The sequence below is a fragment of the Protopterus annectens genome, chromosome 7.part0 (assembly GCF_019279795.1).
Source record: "Protopterus annectens isolate FY-2018-M chromosome 7.part0, PAN1.0, whole genome shotgun sequence".
Taxonomy (NCBI): domain Eukaryota; kingdom Metazoa; phylum Chordata; order Ceratodontiformes; family Protopteridae; genus Protopterus; species Protopterus annectens.
This window is the reverse complement of record NC_056739.1, coordinates 437,512,497-437,532,718: the sequence shown is the minus strand read 5'-3', so window position 1 is coordinate 437,532,718 and position 20,222 is coordinate 437,512,497.

Sequence of the window (20,222 nt, the reverse complement as noted above, 5' to 3'; positions counted from 1 at the left end):
GGGATGGGAAAGTACTGAGGAGCTTGGAAAGGTTGGAGTGCTGAATGCTCCTAATGCCTGCAGCCTTGTTTCTGTGTGTTTATGGAGAGTGGCGCCACTCCTACAGCTCTAACATTATGTTGAGTACGTAACTTTAATTTAGAATCTTTTACAATGAACCAATGCAGTGCCTGTGATTTAGTATATGCATCTAATGGCCAGCTTTCCTTTGAACCAGAAAGGCTCATTGCTACATTCTTATTTGGTTGTGGTACAGGTATTAAGAGGCAAAATGCGTTTTGCACTGTAGGATTGGTCCATCTCCGTTTTCTCACTCTGCTGTACTACTGACAATGAATTCCTTTACACATACTCAGTGTGGTCTAAATTCAGGGCATGAATTTAAAGAAATGTAGACTACACTAAGCTAATGGCAGAGAATGTATTTGGACAAGGGTTCTTGTCTTGCTAAGTATGCCTTTGCATGCTGTCTCTCACCTTACTCACGTTTTACAGTTGATACATGTGAGGCCTGTGTATCCTTTGCAGTGCATGACCCTGTAATGGGAGATTGTCTCATCTGCAGAAATGTGCATGCAGTGCATGCATCACAGGTCTGCGTTGGGCACCCGTACTGTGGTAGTCTATGTATCATACATGTGAGAGGGTAGTTTAGGTTCTTAAATGAAAAGCCTTCCCTGTAACTAATGCAGAGATCAGTGTTAGATGCTGAGGCAGATGATTAATTCCCCTGCCTGAAAGCAGTAAAGGTGCATACATCAATGCAACAGCCCCAGTCAGACGTGTGTGTGTGTGTGTGTGTATGCGTGGAGGGGGGAGTAATGAAGGCAGATCCTTAGGTTTTGACACAAGGGTTGACCTGGCAAAAAAGGACAGCAGAATGCTGAGGAATGAAGCACCAAACTGCATTCATTTCAGCTTGCGTAACTGTCCATCATGTCAGCTTTCACCCTATTTGGGAAAAAGGGACTTGAGATAAGATTGAAGGGGTCCAATGGCAGGCATGAGGAGAAAAATAATATATAAGGAACAAAGGCAACTTTTGTAAAGTATAACTTTGGGATGGAGGTGCAGTTTACATGCACCATACCAGGCACATCTTTGTGAATCTCACCCTTTTTATGCAGCTTTAAGGGCTCATTTCATATGTTGCTGTTCAGTTTTTGGAAAATATTCCAATTATTAATATCTGATAAAGAGTCTGATTAATACTCCATTTCTGTGCATTTTTCCACAACTTTTTAAATAAACACATTTGTGCAGCTTCATTTCGTCCAGAGCCCTACTTTCTGCAGCTGTAATTGTCTTTCGTAGGAACAATGTCTTGTACAGTCTGGAAAAGGTTTTAAAGTAATTTAATGATGCAGCATCTTGCTTTGAACTTAAATGTGGAGTTTCTGTAATAACTTTAAACATTAATGTCTGCATTTAGTGAGTTCCAGTTCATTTGTGACATTCCATTACTTTTTAGGTGACCATTTTCAGTCTTATTTTAATTGTATTTCTGCCTGATTGCATTTTGTAAGTAGTTTGCATAATTTCTGTTCCATATTTTTCTAAGTATTCTTTCTAGTAGATTAGATTTTTTCATGTACTTTTTGTAATAATCTAACAAAATAATTTTCTCATTTCTCCATCCTTGGAAATGATTTTTGTGTTAATATTTTAAACTGCATATGGACAGTAAATGCATAAATGGCAAATATAATCTCAGAATCTGTATTAAATATTGTGCAGATCTGCAAAGTTCATCTTAGTATCTTTGGTTATTAGGTGGCTTTTCCTATATATGGTACATATTACAGTTTTTCACACACTAAATTTAGTGAAAAATTGTTTTGTCCAGAATAACAGATTTTTGCATTATTAGTCTAAAGGCATGTTTTAAATTTTGTTGGCCAATTGCTGAACATGTAGGAAGTGATGATCTGATAAGAAGAGTTTTCTATTTGGTAACCTGTAGGAAGTACATTGCATGTATAGGACTGGTTAACCAATAAACCTTTCCGAGAATGTCAGATATAATTTCTCTTCCCAACATGTCTATTTCTTCTTTACCATGCTTGAGCTTTGGTGAGAGGATATGGGCCTAGACTGTGTTTTTTGAAAGGTAAGCATTTATAATTAAATGGGTTCACCGGATGTTCAACAAACACACTGCCTTACTGACATATGGGTAGTAGTCACCTGTTACCCTCTCTTGGGCAGTCTATTGAAGCCCACAGCTCCTTCCACTTCTTGTCTGGATCTGGAAGGACCAATCAGTTACCGAAGTGAGATAGTCCTTCACAGACTGAAGCTCTTCTGTGTTTTTCTAGTGACATTGGAAATGAAGGATCTGAGAAGACTACACATCTCTGGTTAACCTCACCCATAATGAACATTTAAGAAATCATTTTTTTTAGATTCCTCCATTTGCTTTTTTTCTGTCAGTGCATGAAGTGTGCTAAATGCTGATTAATCCGTCTCTTAAAAAAAAAGTTTATGTTTTCAGTATTTATCCTCTACTACAGTATATATTTATACTATATTTATTTAGTTGCTTACTAGTTTGTCTGTGGTTTTAAACCCTTTCCAGTTGTTTTGTGGTCCTTGGTGCATGCTGTATAGTCGAGGTTCTGCACTGGGGCCATTTTAATGTTCTGTCATTGCTTCGTGCTGCCATAATCATGAGTAAATCATGGCAGTTATTTCTGTTGATTTAAGGCTTTATTTTGAAACTTTTCTGAGGAAAACTTGCTGTTTTTCTCCATAGTTTCAAGTATATAAGTGAATTGTATAGTTCTGATGACTTTTTAAACACATTTTTCATTTAAATTGTGATATTGGTGCCATTTTGTTTCTGACAGTATTTTTCTTAAGTTTTCATTCAGTTATTGGTCTAAGGTTAATTCAGGCTATTTATTCATATGGGGCGAAAATTAGCAATTTTTTTATTTAATTGTGTTTTTTATGTTGTATAGTTGTGCATAGTTTTGGACTACTGAGATTTCTGCCTTTGTCTTCAGTGCAGTATTTTATTAGTTCCCCTGTAGAACAGCTATTTAAAGGGTAAGTATTGGGATTTTGTTCCTTTGGATACTTGGGTTATTGTTTATCCAGTAGCTGGCTCTGGTCTGGCCAGTTTTTGCCCCGTACCTTGATGGACTCTGATACTGTACCCTTCCTCCACCATCTAACCCAGCTGCACTTAAAAACATAAAAATAAAGCATAACATGTGCCTCAGCCTATGGGGTGTGCCTTTGCTGTAGCCTCAGCCAAAGGCAGGCTAGTGGACCACTCACCTTCTTGTACCACCAGGTCCCCTAGTGTGGTGTTGGTACCACGATTTTGCATGACACGAGAGTCAGACACATCCTCCAGGGATGTATCATTGCCTGGATTAGGTATGGGAAAACCATATTTTTTATGTGCAGATGAGGTCAGCGGTGCAGAATCCATTGATAGGGTTGATATGTCTCCTTCCAAGTATTCTCCCTCCAGTGTAGTTCATGCTAAAAAGACACAGAAGTCTCAGCAGGTGGTAGGACAGCAGTCTCTGTCTGGTTTCTTCCTGAAGTGGTGTCTATGGCTATATCAGGCAGTTGATTATAGGGTGCGTACCCTGATTCTTATTAACGCTAGTGTTCCCACCTCAGGCCATTCATTTAAGCATCCTGGTTTTGATGGAAATCTGATGTCTCCGAGATCTGACCTGTCTGGTTCAGATCTATCTATATCCTGTGATGATGAACAGGTGCAGGAACCAAAACAGATGTTTTCTTTTTCTCAGATGCTGGCTAAATTTACGGATGAATTTAATTGGAAGCAATCTTCTGTAGTTCCCAAGATTGGCAGGGTATATGATCTTTTGGAGAATGAGTAACCAGTCATCAAGTCCCTTCCTCCAGTGATCCCGGCATTGGTGGATGTTTTCAGAACAGCTTGTAATTCTCTACTGCTTGTTGAGGCTCTCCCTAAAAAAAGTGTTTAGGAAATTCAGAGCATTCTATGACATGCTGTGTCTCCAAGCCCTTTTGTCTGCAGACCCTGCTTCTGTGTCCCCAGCTATTGTTTCTAATAAAAAAAACATGTCTTCAAATTTGGTCCCTCAAGATAAATTAGGCAAGTGGCTAGAATCTCAGGGGAAGAAGCTGGTGCAGTCCAACATGGTAACTTTTGAAATATGTAGCTTTCACTGGAAGCTTGTGTTGAGATGCATGTATAGTTTAGAAGAGTTTCCTGCATCATTGCCTATTGAGCAAAGATTCTTTGTCAAGGATATTGTTTCTAGTGTTCCTTAGGTGTTAAAATATGCATTAAAGTCTGCTTTGGAGGAGGTATTTCTTGAAATGCACTTTGTCTGTGATGTTGAGAAGATATGCTAGGTTGCAGAGAGAATTTCTCTGCTAAGGTAACAATGAGATTTTGAATGCTTCTACTGAGTTTGATTGTATTTTTTGTTCAGCAGCTAAGCAGATCCTTAAACACTGGGATGACAAAGGTAAATTGGTGAAAAGAGTGTTGGAAGTGTTTCATATTCCCAAGTTCTTCTCCTTTAAGCAGTATAATTTTCAGTGGGCTCTTAAACAATAACCCCAGCATAAAAAGAACCAAGGTAGTAAAAGTAATCGGCTAGATAGCATCCCTGCCAAGCCTAACAAGAGGGGTCCCTTTCCCATAAAGGATGACTCTCCTCCCAATTTATGACAATCTTCCTGAAGTGGTGTCTATGGCTATATCCGTTGTTCAGGCAGTTGATTATAGGGTGCGTACCCTGATTCTTATTAACGCTAGTGTTCCCACCTCAGGCCATTCATTTAAGCATCCTGGTTTTGATGGGAATCTGGAACCAATCTTTTTCAAGCCCCTAGCAGGGAGCTACATCTCTAAAATTGTCTAACAAAATGGCATGGCCATCCGTGGTTGCCAACAAATGGCTTCTCAATATTGTAGCTAGGGGTTACCAATGCCAAAGTGGAAAAATCACCCTCCTTCATTTGCGGGGAGGCCCCTCTTCTGCCAGACCAGTCCTTGTTATTCCATGCTATTCTCCAGCATATACTAGCCTCAGGGGTCATAGAAGCAGTGCCTCCTTCTGAGAAAATAAGGGGGGGGGGGTTATTCTCAAATTTTCCTGGTTCCTAAAAAGAACTTTCATGGGCAAAAGTGCTGGACCTTTCCTTTCTCAACACCTTCATCCATGTTCTCAAAATCAAGATTCTCACCCTACAGATAGTGCTTTCTCTTCTGCTGGAACTGACTCATGGTGACCCTGGTCTTAAGGGATGCCTGTTATCATATTCCCATTGCTCATCTCTTCTGGAGGTATCTGAGATTTGTTGTCTCTGGGTTTCAGTCTCACTTTTACTTTTCTATGTTTCTCTGTGGGCTATCCACTGCTCCTCGAGTGTTTATGAAATACCTTGCCCTGGTAGTGGCCCCTTGTCAAACTATGGGCATCCACATTTGTCCTTACTTAGACTGCTTGCTGATTTGTGCAGAGTCTGCATCCAAGTTTTTGGAACAATTAGAGAAGGTTTTGGCCTTACTCTGTCTTCTAGGATTCAGGATGAACCTCCTGAAGTTGTGCCTGACGACCTCTCAAAGTCTCATCTTTTTAGGGTGCCTAATTGACTGCAACAAAAGAATAACCTTTCTGCCCAAAGAAAAGATCCTGTCTTAACTAACATTTTTTCAGGAATTCTCCAAGTGGAATGTCACCTCAGGCTGAGAATTCCAGAACATATTTGGACTGATAATGTCCATGATTATTAGGATACCACTGGCTCATTTTCACATGAGAAGAATTCAATACTAAGTCCAAAATTATTGAATCCAGCACCTTCATTCCCTGGAAACCCAGTTACTGCTGCTTCCTTTCATCAGATAAAAGTTACAGTAGTGGAAAGAACAGCTGAGGGTCAATCCAGGGCTTCCATTCTCCCCTTCATTACCTGTACAATCTATCCAGACAGATTTGTCCTGGGAGCTGTATCAATGGAGAGGCAAGTGTAAGTTACTTGAGGCCCCAAGGATGCATGGACTTACATCAGTATCCAGGAGATGTTGGCAATGATTCACACCTTGAAGGTTTTTCACCCATGTGGACTTTGGGTCCTCTCTAGGTAATTACAGACAACACCACAGATATGCGGTATCTCAACAAACAAGAGGGTTCCGAGGACCTATCCTCTGTGTCATTTTCCATTGATGGCCTGGAAGCTGGCTTCTCAGTGTTCTTCGACTCTTTAGGCTTCATACTTCCCCCTCAGAGCAGAACATTGTGGTACACATACTGTGCAGACCCATACGAGTGGAAGCACAAGGCAGTGGAGTTCCAGGATCTAGTCCAGATGTGGGGAACGAACGCCTCAAGTAGATCTGTTTGCCTCCATTTAAAACAGACAACTAAAGAAATTCTGTTCCAGACATCTTTGCAGTCATGCTTGGAGGACAGAAACATTCTCATTCTCTTGAACAGGTGTCCACCCTTTCCATTGATTCAGAAGGTACTTCTCAAAATTCTGAAGGAAATGCCAAAGATCATGGTGTTGACACCCTACTGGCCCAGTCTTGGTTCTTGCTGTTAATGGTAGTGGCCAAGGGCAATTACCACAAAGTTTTTGACATTCTGGATCCACTCACACAGTCTCAAGGGTAACTGCTGCACCCCAGTGTGGAGAAACTTCAATTGACAGCCTAGATTATTCAGTCTTGAAACTGTTTAGGCACTTGTCTCATGAGGATGTACGGCAGGTGTTAAAGGAGGCCAGAAAACCTGCTACTAAAAAATCTGAAAAGTGATTTTAGAGTTCACTCCCAATTTAGTTCATCAATCTCCCTGTGTTCATTCCAGAACCTAAGAATGAGGAAGAGTGGATATTTCATACCCTGAATGTGCATTGGCAGCTCAGGTACTACCTTGACAGAACAAAGCCCTTTAGAAATACCAAAAGGCTTTTTATTTCCTACTGTGGGGGCAAAGAAAGGTCAACCTGTCTATAAGCAAACCACTGCTTGCTGGTTGTCCTCTGGTATTGTTTTTTGTTACACCCACCATAAAAAGGCAAATCCAGGGAAGGTAAATGCACATTCAACCAGGGTGTTTTCCTCCTTTGCAGCATACTGGAAAGGCGTGAACTTTAGGAGCATTCTAGAGGCAGCAACTTGGTCCTCAGTCCATACCTTCACAAAGCACTGCAAACTGGATACTTTTTCTAGTTCCAGAACATGCTTTGTGAGGACTATTCTTCAGGGACTTCTGGACCCTTATCCTTCCTCCTGTCAGGTTGGGTAAGCTTTGGGAATTTACCTATATGCCAATAAGGCAGCGTGTTTATAGAACATAGTACAGATACATAAGTCCCCCTTACCTGTAACTGTAGATGTTCATAGATCACATGGCCTTACTGCCAGTACCCTTCCACTATCCCCCTTTTGTGGGATGCACATAGTTTGTTTGACAGACGCTGCTATTTTTTATCTGCTTTTGTTGTTGTGTGTATTTGTGGCTTTAATTTGGAACAGTAGGTGTTCGCAAAGCTTGCATTTCTATCTGCTGTTCCTTTTGGGCTCAAGAAAAAAATGAATGGCTTTTGTCTGTGGAAGTGAAATCCATTGGAGATAGGGTATTTCATACATTGGATACGCTGCATATTTAAATTAGGCTTTACATGAAAAGGGTGTTTGAGTTTAGGGTGACTGATCTGCCCCTTGGCCCCTTTACTTCAAGTGCCAAAGCAGATAATTGCCAAATGGATTGTCTAGTAATTTTTTTAACCAAACAGTCAACCACCTACTGATCAGAGCAGTATGAAGGGAAGTAAGAAAAAAGACTTGCTGCTTCAATTACCCAGTTTAAAAATGAAAATATGTAACCATCTTTGCAGTAAACCACTTCATTGTTAGCACATACCTTCACTAAACACCACTGGTCGAATGTTGAATATCTGTCAAGTTTCCTTTGGCACATCTGTGATGCAGATTTCTGATTCACAGTCTGAGTGGTCTGGCCTTTTTCTTGCTTAGGATTGTTTAATGCTGTTACATACTACAGAGAAAAATCACTGAACGAAGATGTAATGCATATGCAGGTCCTTGCAGTATCACCTGATCTTCAATAAGAAACTCTTCATTGGGTAACTGCTACTCTCCCTTTGCCCATTTATTGATTTTTTTTTCATAGGTTCATAGGTAGGTACTAGGCTATCAGCCCTGGGACCTATATAAGCCTAGCCAAAAAGGTTCCCTGGCTTTCGCCGCCCAAGAAAATTATTTTCCTGTGCCCCTGTCAAGCAGTGCTGCAGAAGTGATCCCTGGGGTGAATTTTCTATTTCCCATCCAGTCGTCAAGGTTTTTCTTAAAGAGGGCCAATGAGGAGATTTGCTTGACATGAATGGATAGTTTGTTCAGGAGTATGGGAAGTCTCTGGGACAGGAATCTATCCCTCCAGCATGTTATGTTTATTGTGGTGACAAGGTTTAGGTCCCTGGAACGTGTGGCTCAGAGAGATTGGGATTTCTTTGTGTAGCATGTCCAACAGCTCTGGGTTTGACATAGCTTTGTATGTTAAGCAGAGATTGCCTCTGAGTAGGCTGTATGCAACGGAGTAGAGCTGGAGTTTTTTGAGATGGTCTGTGTATGGCATCTGTTTGAGGCCGATAATCCTCATAGTGAGGTATTTCTGTGGCCTTTCCAATTGTTGTAGGTGTCTTGTGATGCGGGGCATTGTACTCTATAATGGGTCTGAAGAGGGATTAGTAGAGAGGAACAATGATCTCCTTTTTTCTAGAGGAGAACCCTTTTGTGATGAGGTCTCCCACATAGAAGGATTTCCTGACTACTGTGGCGATGTGGTTATCAAAGGAAAGACTACTGTCCACCTGTGTCCTGAGGTCTCTTATCATACTTTCAGTGTTTAGTGAGCTATCTCCTATGTGATAGTTCATGGGTACCGAGTTTTTCCCAAAGGAGATGACAGTGACTTCTTGGCATTGAGCTTGAGGCCATGGCTTTGACACCAAGCATCTGTCTCTGTGAGGCCCTTTTGTAGAATGTCTACATCATTAGGGGATTCTATTATGGCTCCCAGTTTGCAGTCATCTGCGAACTTTGTTAGCCAAAGACCTTCTGTATTGGCCTGCACTTCAGAGAAGTAGATGCCGAATAGAAGAGGACCCAGGACCAAACCCTGTGGTACTCCACTCATCACTGGTCTGAAGTCGGACTTGGAGTTGGCTACTTTTACTGTGTGGGTTCTGTCAGTGAGCTAGTTGGCCACCCATCTTGTGACATAGGGATTTATGCCCAGTTTAGTGAGTTTATCTATAATTCCAGAGTGGGGGATGATATTGAAAGCCTTGACGAGGTCAAGATAGGCTGTGTGCACTACCTTGCCCTTGTCTACAGCTCTAGTGACTGCTTCAAAGAAGTCATTCAGGTTTAGTAGACATGATATACCTTTTACAAACCTGAACTGAGTGGGGTCCAGGGTTTGGAGGTTACCTATGTCTTTGTTTATAAGCTCCAATATGATACGTTCCATGGCCTTGCAGACCAGGCTCATCAGGCTAATGGGGTGGTAGTTTCCGGAGTCCGTGGTGGCATCCACTTTGTGGAATGGGATAACTGTCGCTGTGTGCCATTCATTAGGCACATAGCCTGAGGTGAGGCTATGATTGAACATGGTACTTAGGTGGGGGTGACAGTTTGTTCTGTAGTTCATGCAGTACGCAGCCTGGGATGTTGTCTAGTCCCATGGATGCTGTGTTCTTGGCTTTGGAGAGTGTGGTCTTTACTTGTTCATCTGTGATTACAGGGGCTTTTCATTCTTCCAGTATTAAGATGAGCCATTTGGAGGGCGAGACAGGGGTAAAGGTAGCACTGAACCTGTCTACCAGGATGTTGGCAATATCAGTTGGTTCTGTATATTTAGTGCCATTGTGCTGTCTCTGTTTTTGTTGTGTCCTTTAAGTTTATCAAGTTTCTAATTTTTATATCTTTGTTTACTTGGCTTGCTTCTTTTGAGTGTAGTTTGGTCATATTCCATAACTGTAGAAGTAGGTAATACGAGGCAGTGTGTACCTCCCAAATTGCGAGCAGAAGTGCTGCATTATGTGTCTTGTCTGTCCCCCAAACAAGAATTGCACTGAGTGATGGCTCTGAAGAAAGGCATCCATGTGTCATCAAGTGCTGAGGGCTCCCTTGGTGCTCAACTGATAGCAAATACTTGCAAACCTATTTTTGTTATACATTTGTGTGAAGACAGGCATGTCTGTAACCTGATAATTTTGACAGATCGTTTTATATTCTTTTTAAAACTATATTTATGCCTGTAAATTCTTAAATAATGTGCTGCTACTTGCAAGTACTTCAGCAAATTTCAGTTATGAGGTGACCTGTAATTATTTCAGTTTGACTAGGTATTTTCACATATCAAATTTTAAGTACATTGCTTACTATGAATATGATAAAATTATTTTTTATGACAATGAGAAGTGCTCTTTATATCTTTGCTGTACAGGGTTTCTGCTACAGAATTTCAAGTCACTATTGGCTAAACATGAATTGTAATAACATTTACATTTATATTTCTGAAGAAAAAATCAGTTCATTTTAACCTCTTCTGATTTACTGTTTATCAGTTTTGAAGTTTGTATAATAACTGAACAAATCATGTGCTATAACTACACATACAGAAATTGCATGTCCTGACTTGGCTAAGACATCGAACACCATTCTGTATAAAGGAATAACTGACGAGTTAAAACAATTAAATGCATCCAGTTTTCATTTTTTTTAAACATTGATTGAGCAATAGTTCAGAGTAAGTCAGAGTGGCTTGTTTTTCTCTGTATGCCCAATGGGGTTTACCATTTGTGTCCCACAGGGATCCATATTGGGATCAGTTTTCTGCATAGTTTCTCTTAAATACAGAAGCAGCAGTGGGTTCTAGTTTATCATAAATGTTGATTGCAAATTGGGAAATATAAATATTTAAACAAAGAACTGCAAATTGAGAAACATGGTTATTCAAACAGAGGATGCAGACATTCTCCAAGATGTCTACAAAACTGGTACAGCAGTAATGACCTAATTTTTAATGTCAGTAAAAGTGGAATCATCAGAGTTGGCAAATACATATAATTTATTATTGGAAAATAAATTGTCAAATTATTGAAAAGTATGCAGTCATTAAAGATATAGTGATCAATGACACTTTAAGCATTGGCCGGTGTTTATGTGCTTTAAGTCAGAAAAATATCCTGTAGCCCACCTAAATCTATGGCAAGTATCTAGTCCATCCAGGGAAAAAAAAATAATTGTTCCACTTTGTACCATTAATGACCACAACATTGTATTCTATACTCTTCAGCTAAGCCATTTGATACAACAGGAAAAGATATAGTGATTCCTTTTTAAGTCATGAGGTAGAAAAGCTATTCTGAACAACATAAGTTGTTAAATTCTACTTTTAGTAAGTTACTTAGAAGTGGTTGTTATCCACTCTATAATACAGTGTCTTATCCAGCACTATTTAAAATGTACACCTGGAATACATAGCTGGAGGACCTAATACCCAGATCAGGAAACCTTATACTCAGAATAAATTTCAGTAATAAAAAAGCAGGACAGATACTTTATGCATTTTATGAGAAGGAAATAAGCTTCCTTTTGTAAATGGACAAGTCCATTATTAAATTACTCCAGAAATAACCATGTACACAGTAGCAAACACCAAAGGGTTGATGGCTAGTAATTCATAAACTTTACATTAGAACCTGTGACTGTAAACTTAGTGCAGAACATAAGCTCCAAGTGTATTAGAGCTGTGCATTACTCTGCCTCAGATGTGCATGCTTGTCTGAAGGACAGACCTGGTCACTTCTGCACTTACAGTAGGTATCCCAGCTTCGCTGGGATACTGCTTGAGCTGGCTGCACCTGCCCCCTTGACCCAGGTAGCCACTATATCAATCAACAGTGAGTAGAAGTGTTGCATACGTAATAATTTATGGGAACTCCTTTATGCCTCAGCTTTGGTGTTTAGTGTCTTTATATTGCAGTCTTTATATTGCACTACTAAATGCAAATGTTTTAGGAAACTCTATTTAATCTGCACGTTCTACATGGTCACTGCACATTTATTTATTTTTATTTCAGTTTGATGACCGGGGAAGTCCACTGGGCCACAAAGAGCCCATTTTCAGTGGAGGCCCTGGGAGAAAAGCTCCAATGAACAGTTACAGGGAAAATAGTATATACAATCAATTGTTGAGAATATACAGTGTACAATAGAAGAAATGTGGTAACATTCAATGGATTTGCAGAGAAGTACAGCATGCAATACAATAATATGATATTTTTGATACTGACAGATAAGTACATATGAAAAAAAAAATATTTTGTTTTTTTTTTTTGCAAGTTAAGGTAACAGCATGTGTGAGAGAGAGCACTGGGTGTAATAGGTGACTGTAATGACCACAATGGAAAAGACCCAATGCAGGATCCACCTGAATAAAACCATAAAAACTCGACCACTGTGTAAGACACGAAAAGGCACAGGCACCGGTACTAAGGAGATACAAATATTTTATTCCAAACGACCACAAAGACTGAGCGCTTTCACCAGCAACCTGGTTTCTTCAGAGTCATACTTCACAAGTGAAAAAACATTCTATAAATACCCACTACCCACAACTAATTAATTAATTGATTAACTCATTAAATCAATTTGAATAAATTGACACAAATAGTTGACACAATAATATAACAATTGTATGCAAAACAACATAAACAAATACTTGGTCTCAACCAGTGAGCAAAACCTAACAGATAACAAATAATGGCAATTCAATACTAAAAACTACATAAAATAATTAAAAAACAGTGACAAATATTGTTATTACTTAATGAGATTAAACTAAATCAAACTAGCTAGATACTTTAATTGAGGCTTTATCGAGATGGACTAATTATTTTAGGTAAGGGACCAGTCATTGTATTTGGGAAAGGAAAAAATCTTAAGAACATTCTTGAAAAAGAAAGTGTAGGATACAAAAGATCACAGATGAGTAAATGTGGTACCTGTAAGGGATGTAGATTCATCGCAGAAGGGGCTTATAAATGTGTGGCAGGTTATAAGCATACAATCGCTAGTCCAGGGGTGTGCAATTGTAACACTAAGAATTGTGTATATATTGCATCGTGTATGTCCTGCGAAGCTTTTTATGTTGGCATGACTACACGATGCTTAAAAGATAGAATTAGGGAACACAATAGTTCTATTAAGAGAAAGGATGAGTACAATGCACTTTATATGCATACCAAGTTTTGTGTTAGTTTTAATAAATTTTTATTTTTTATTATAGATAGAGTCAAATTTAACAACAATTGTGACATTAGTAACAAGGTGGCTATGCTTAAAATGGAGTGGCAAATCAGATTAAATGCTATGAGGCATCCAGGACTCAATGAGTCCATCTCGATAAAGCCTCAATTAAAGTATCTAGCTAGTTTGATTTAGTTTAATCTCATTAAGTAATAACAATATTCGTCACTGTTTTTAATTATTTTATGTAGTTTTTAGTATTGAATTGCCATTATTTGTTATCAGTTAGGTTTTGCTCACTGGTTGTGACCAATTATTTGTTTATGTTGTTTTGCATAGAATTGTTATATTATTGTGTTGACTATTTGTGTCAATTTATTCAAATTGATTTAATGAGTTAATCAATTAATTAATTAGTTGTGGGTAGTGGGTATTTATAGAATGTTTTTTCACTTGTGAAGTATGACTCTGAAGAAACCAGGTTGCTGGTGAAAGCGCTCAGTCTTTGTGGTCGTTTGGAATAAAACATTTGTATCTCCTTAGTACAGGCCTGTGTCTTTTCGTGTCTTACACAGTGGTCGAGTTTTTATGGTTTTGTAATAGGTGACTGTCACATTGGGGTATAGTGGGATAATTATAGAAGTAGTTGTTGCAGAGAGGGTGGAGAGGTTGTTGGCTAGAGGGGGAGTTTAAGTTGGGGAGTGGGGTGGGCATATCCATTTAGTAGTACGATAGGATCACAAGAGATATTTGAATTTAGTGTGGTCCTGGGTATTGTGACAAGTGGGAGGGAGAGAAAGTTCCATAGTTTAGAAATAGAGCAGGAAAGTAGGAGGTGGCCTGGGGGTCGTGATGGTTTGTGGATCTGTAGGAGGTTTTGGTTTTCTGATCTGAGTGAACGATTAGGGATGTAGTGACTTAGTGCAGTAGAGAGAGAGGGGCAGCTAGTAGGTTTGTGAATGAGTTTGTGGGCATTAGTGAGTCTAAGTAAGATCAGGTAATTGGGATGTTCGAGCCATTGTACAGTATGGAGAGAGTGGCAGTGGTGGAAGGAGTTTTTTGGCTTAGTAGCAAATTTGCTTATTTTATTATAGTATGATTCAAGTTTGTATTGTAGACCGAGTTGGAGATTGTTTAACAGGAGGGCGCCATAGATAAGAGAGGGGAGAAGGTAGGAAGAACCTAGTTCTAGTTTACCATACCCAAGAAAACGCATTGTTAGATTGTTTTAAATTAAACTGATACCTAAATCCAGTAGACTTCTGAATGCAGTAAATAATATGGTATTAATGTATTTATTCATGTATGTATTTACTAATGTAAGTATTTATTTATTTTTATAATTCACACTTCTCATAGGTAAAATAGCATTATAAATGCTGTATAATTAAGAAATCATTTTGTTAACGCTGATATATGCTGTTTTATTGGTGAATGGGATTCCTTGCACTGAAGTAAATTTCATATTGTATGAGGCAGCCATCAAGACCTCTATGCTGTGTGCCAGAAATATGTTTATGGTATGGATTTTTGCTAGTGTCAAACAGTTTATGCATTTATCAGAAAAATATATACAGATCAAATTTTATACAGACTTAGATTGAAGGTTTGGCAATATTGTACTTTAGCGCCTCACCAGTTCGTTTTGCGCAGAAGTGGGCATGTTGCAAATTGAGTGACAGATGCAGTGGACCCGGGCTGTGCAATAGTCTGTAAATTACGAAACTGGCCTGTGACGGTCCTATTCTCAAAACAATCGTTTCACTGTGCATTGAGTCAAACAGAACTAATTCAGGAAGTTTTATAGAACATCAATACTCGGCGGCATTTACAAGTATAGCTGTATTAATCGCTATTATAAATAAACCCGACTTCATGCTACGTTTTCAAAAGTCTCATCTATTACATTTACCTTTATATATATGTTCCGGTCCGGTCTCAAAAAAAAAAAAAAAAAAAATAGGTACGAATATGTGTGTGTGGAAGCTGAAATAACCAGTAGTAAAAGAAGTGGACATAAGAGTGTAGAAAGAAAGTACCACAGTCTTACCTAAAGCTTCCTCCTCGGGGTCACAATGTGGAGCACAGTGTGCTAATAAAATAACTGTATTCAGAATAAACACAGATGTAATAATTTTTTGGCGATATTGTACTTGTAAGGACTCCCCTTGTGAAAGTATTGTTTTCTTTTTACATTTTGTTGTACGTTCGAGGGGAATGCATATTCATGAATGACATATCATGGGGGTGTGTTTTGGGCGGGGCTTGCTACTGTGCATCTGTGGAGGCCCTCAAGTACAATATTGCCGAAGGTTTTATATTATACCTTATTTTATCATAGATATTTTTTCTCAAATGTTCTTCAGTGATATTGTTTTGTAAGCAGTATATTATCACAGCACATTTCTAGTTTACCATACCTCAGAAAACACATTGTTAGATTGTTTTAAATTAAACTGATACCTAAATCCAGTAGACTTCTGAATGCAGTAAATAACATAAAACTGAATGTTAGCTTCTTTAATTACTGCATATTGTAAGAAAAAGAAAAAGCATAATTTGTTAAGTAAACCTATCACATGAAAGTGCATTTAGAAAACTACTTTTCCATTTGGTAATTCTCTCTAAATGTGACGTATTTTAACTGTATGTAAAGTTGGGCTCTTTAAAGCTTCTGGCATGAGCAGGTGTGCATTGTTGGCAGGACAGAGTCCAAAGTCTGAAAGATCAGGCAGTTGTTTTTCTGCATGAGTTACACATTGATGCACTGTTTACAGGGGTAGTTTTATTCTTCACCTACCTTATTTAAAACTTGTTCTCTCAGTAGACAGTTTGAATGATCACATTGTATAGATTTTACTTTGTAAATTATAGTTGTTTGATTTGGGAACTACTTTTAGTCCAGGGATAAGTTAGGTTAGTGTAACCTTTGGACTAGTGTAGAGGTGCCTTCCTGTATTACCATCATCATGGAATGTTTGCAGTTTAAAAAAAAGTGCTGTTACCACGGGAGATATGATTTGTTTCATTATGCGACAAGCTGCTGCATATTTCCTTGGCCCGACTGTCATCCCTGCATCAGCAAAATTAGAATGAAGTTAAAAAATTACCTTTTTTTTTTTTTTTAGTTCTTTTAAATGAGTTACATGCTTAATTGCAAAGCTACAGATAGTGATGATTTTCCAACAGATTTGACTAAAATGCCAGCCCATCAAGACCTGGGCTAAGTACATTTAGTCTTCTTACTGAGTTTATCATAATAGCTGTGGAGTTCTTGTTGATTATTAGCAATCTAGCTGAGATATATCACTGGTTTAACTCTCTCTTAGAGTGGAGAAAGAACTTTCCTATTTATAAGTCTGGTTGATGTAGAACTTTGCAGAGTAATCATTGTTATTGGCCAGTGTTTTTGTTTCAGTTTTTTTCAGCTTTTGTGTGTCGTTATAAATTTCCCATGTTTGCACAGCAATGTTCATTGCACAGTTGTTTAACTATGTATTGTATAGACGCATATGTCTTGAGCCATATTTTTCCTGTACCACATAACCACCCCAAATCACTATTGATTAGTGCAATTAGCAATATCTGTAATATGGACAGCTTTCCTCATGTGCACACTGGGCCACACTGTGCACGATTAGTCTGTATAGCAGCCTATGTCTGTTATTCTTTAACAAAATTAGTATGTAGTTGCTCCACACTGTCCTTAGCAGCTAGCAGCGTAGTGGATAGTCAGCAGTTACTTCTCACACCTTGCTATTTCCTCCATAGCAAAGTCCAATATTTATCTCATGTAGATGAACATAGCACTGTGAATCTTTAAAGTAATTCTCCAAATCCCTGAACTAAAATGGAGAGGTCAACCTGCTTATCTTCCTTCTGTTGCCAAACACATAGCACTTAGTATGCTTAGGCAGTGAAACAAATACCTGATGCTCACAGATAATGAAGTTGTACTTAGTGCAAGGCAATCTGTTTGTGAGAGATGCAAATTTCTAACTAACATGGAAGCCTCACTCCCAGAAGGGCATAGACGGTGAGCAGCCTGCACAACAGTCTACTCCAACCCATACTAAAATGTCTTAAGCTGAGGCTGTAAAAAACTCCTGGGCCAAGTCTCCTAGGGCTGCAAAGACTAGGTCTTGGGAAAAATCTAACACTGCATCACCATCTGGCACAATTCACTAGGATTTAAATCATCTCAGATCCAGTACACAGAACCACTCTGCTAGTAAAAACATACTGGTCACTCTACAAACAGACAGATTCTCCTCTCACTAGGCTAGACAAAGACAGGATGATGGTGAGTTGCTTTCAAGTGCCAGGACCTCTGATATCTCAAGGGCCCTTAAGGCCCTTTCACATGGAAAATATGACAAGCATACCTTACCTATGCTCACTGCATGCACTCTCCTTGCATATCTTACATCCTACCAAAGCTCTATCATTCCCGCACTCAACCGCTACCACTGTACTACTACTCACACCACCACTCATGTCTCACCCTCACTCAGCTCCCCTCCTACCAACTCAAGAACCATCCCTATGCACCCCTCACATATTCTACCAACTATATTACTCAAACATAAAGCATCCCTACAACTTAACATAGTAACCCTCCCACCATACCTATTACCCAAAGAGCACAATCATAAAGTTTCCCTTATAAACAAACACATTCAAAAACTGAGAAAACTAATAACCTCATGCATATCAAAACTAGCCCTAAGTGGAGATATCCACCCCAACCCTGGCCCTATTGTCTCCAACCCCAATCCTCATAATCAGACTAGAAACCACAACTTCCCCCATATTATAGACAATAGAAAGCCAAATGACTTCCTTCTACTAAGCCTAAATATTAGAAGTATATCCAACAAAGTCCATGAACTCCATGCCACCATAGACTTGTATTCCCCAGATATAGTCATCCTGGAAGAAACCTGGCTAAAACCTCACATTACCAGTGAGCAAATACTCCCTACAGGTTATGGCATACTAAGAGTAGACCGGCTAAACAAGAAAGGAGGCGGTGTAGCTATAATATTTAAACAGCATCTAAGCATCCAGATCTTAAAATCATTAGCTCCACAAATAGGCAATGAAGAAATAATATATACCAACCTCAAAATAAACCAAAACAAAACCATCAACATAATTGGATGCTACTTCCCACCTGGCCAAAACATCCCTCCTCTAGAAAACCTCCTCAGCTGGTCTACCCACCATCTCCCCCGAGAAACTATCATTTTAAGTGATTTCAATATTGACTGGCAATCCTGTTCTGGCAACCATCCAACCCATCATGTAAACCTACATGGCTTCACCCAACTAGTCCAGTCGCCAACCAGGATAAATAAAAACTCCAGCAAGCACACTACCGTGGATTGGATACTAGTCAGTAAGAGCCCCCAGTCATATATAACAGGCTGCTTATCAGATAGCCTCAGTGATCACTCCCCAACATTCCTACTGAAAAAATACCTATACCAAGCTAAACCTGTCGTCTACCGTCAGATACGTAAAAAAATAAACTTTAACCCACTCACATTCATCTCATCCCTCAAAGAATGTAACTGGCATCCTCTAAAGTACCTCAGTCTTGATGACGCAGTTGAATTTTTTAATACTACCTTCCTGAGCATCCTTAATTACCATGCCCCCATAAGACTTTCCAGAATCAAAGCACAACCCTCCCCATGGCTACAGAAAACCACTAAGTCAGAAATGAAAAACAGGGATAAAGCCTGGGAGCACTGGCGCAAAACCAAGACCCCCTCAACTAGACAGAAATTCCTAGAACTATGCAATATAGTCAAAAAGATAATAAAACAGGACAAATTCCAATACTATCAGTCTGCCCTAGACTCCTCCGAACACAGCCCCAAACAATTCTGGTCCTCCATAAACTCCATCCTCCACCCAGGTAAAGTCATTACCCCTCCTTCAAACATCCCTCACTCCTCAGAAAATATTGCTACCTCATTCAACACATACTTCACACAAACCATACTATCATTAGCTAAACAACACAACCCCCCTCCCCTCCAACCCACACCTTCAACTACTAATCTCCACACTGCCTTCTCTTTTTCTCCTGTACCTACCTCCAAAATAAAAAAAAACTCTTAACTAAACTTAAACCCACCAAATTAGCAGCAGACAACCTCCCAAGTGAATACCTACAAATTGCAGCTGATGCTCTGACCTACCCAGTATCCATCTTTATTAACTGATCTCTGTCAGAAAGTTATATTCCCACACTGTGAAAAGTATCACATATAATTCCCCATCCACAAAGGCGGACCCTCCACAGAACTAACCAATTACTGCCCCATAGCTATTATCTCTCCACTCTCCAAAATACTAGAAAGATGCATACACTCTCAGGTCTCAGACTACCTCCTTACTAACAACCTCCTTTCCAATACTCAGTATGGTTTCCGACCAAACCATAGCACCACCACTGCCTTACTCTCCTTTACTAACACTGTCCTTCAGCATAAAAACAATGGCTATTTCTCCTCTGCTACTTTCCTAGACCTATCTAAAGCATTTGACATGGTCCTACACAAACAACTTATCTCTGTCCTCAGTAACCTATCCTTCTCACAATCAGTCACCAACTGGTTTCAGAGTTACCTGTCTGACCGCCAACAATCCGTTGTATGGCAGAATGACATATCTCCCCAACTACCTGTCTCCATAGAGGTTCCCCAAGGATCCATTCTTGGACCCCTACTCTTCTCTGTTTTCACAAATAATCTAGCCTCTGCCACCACACATGGCACACTCATACAATACGCAGATAACTCGACCATCATCTGCTCAGCCCAGTCCCTACCCAAACTGCAAAAAGTCACACAGGAAGCCTTTTCCTCTGTTGAAACTTGGTTATCCGATGCCCAAT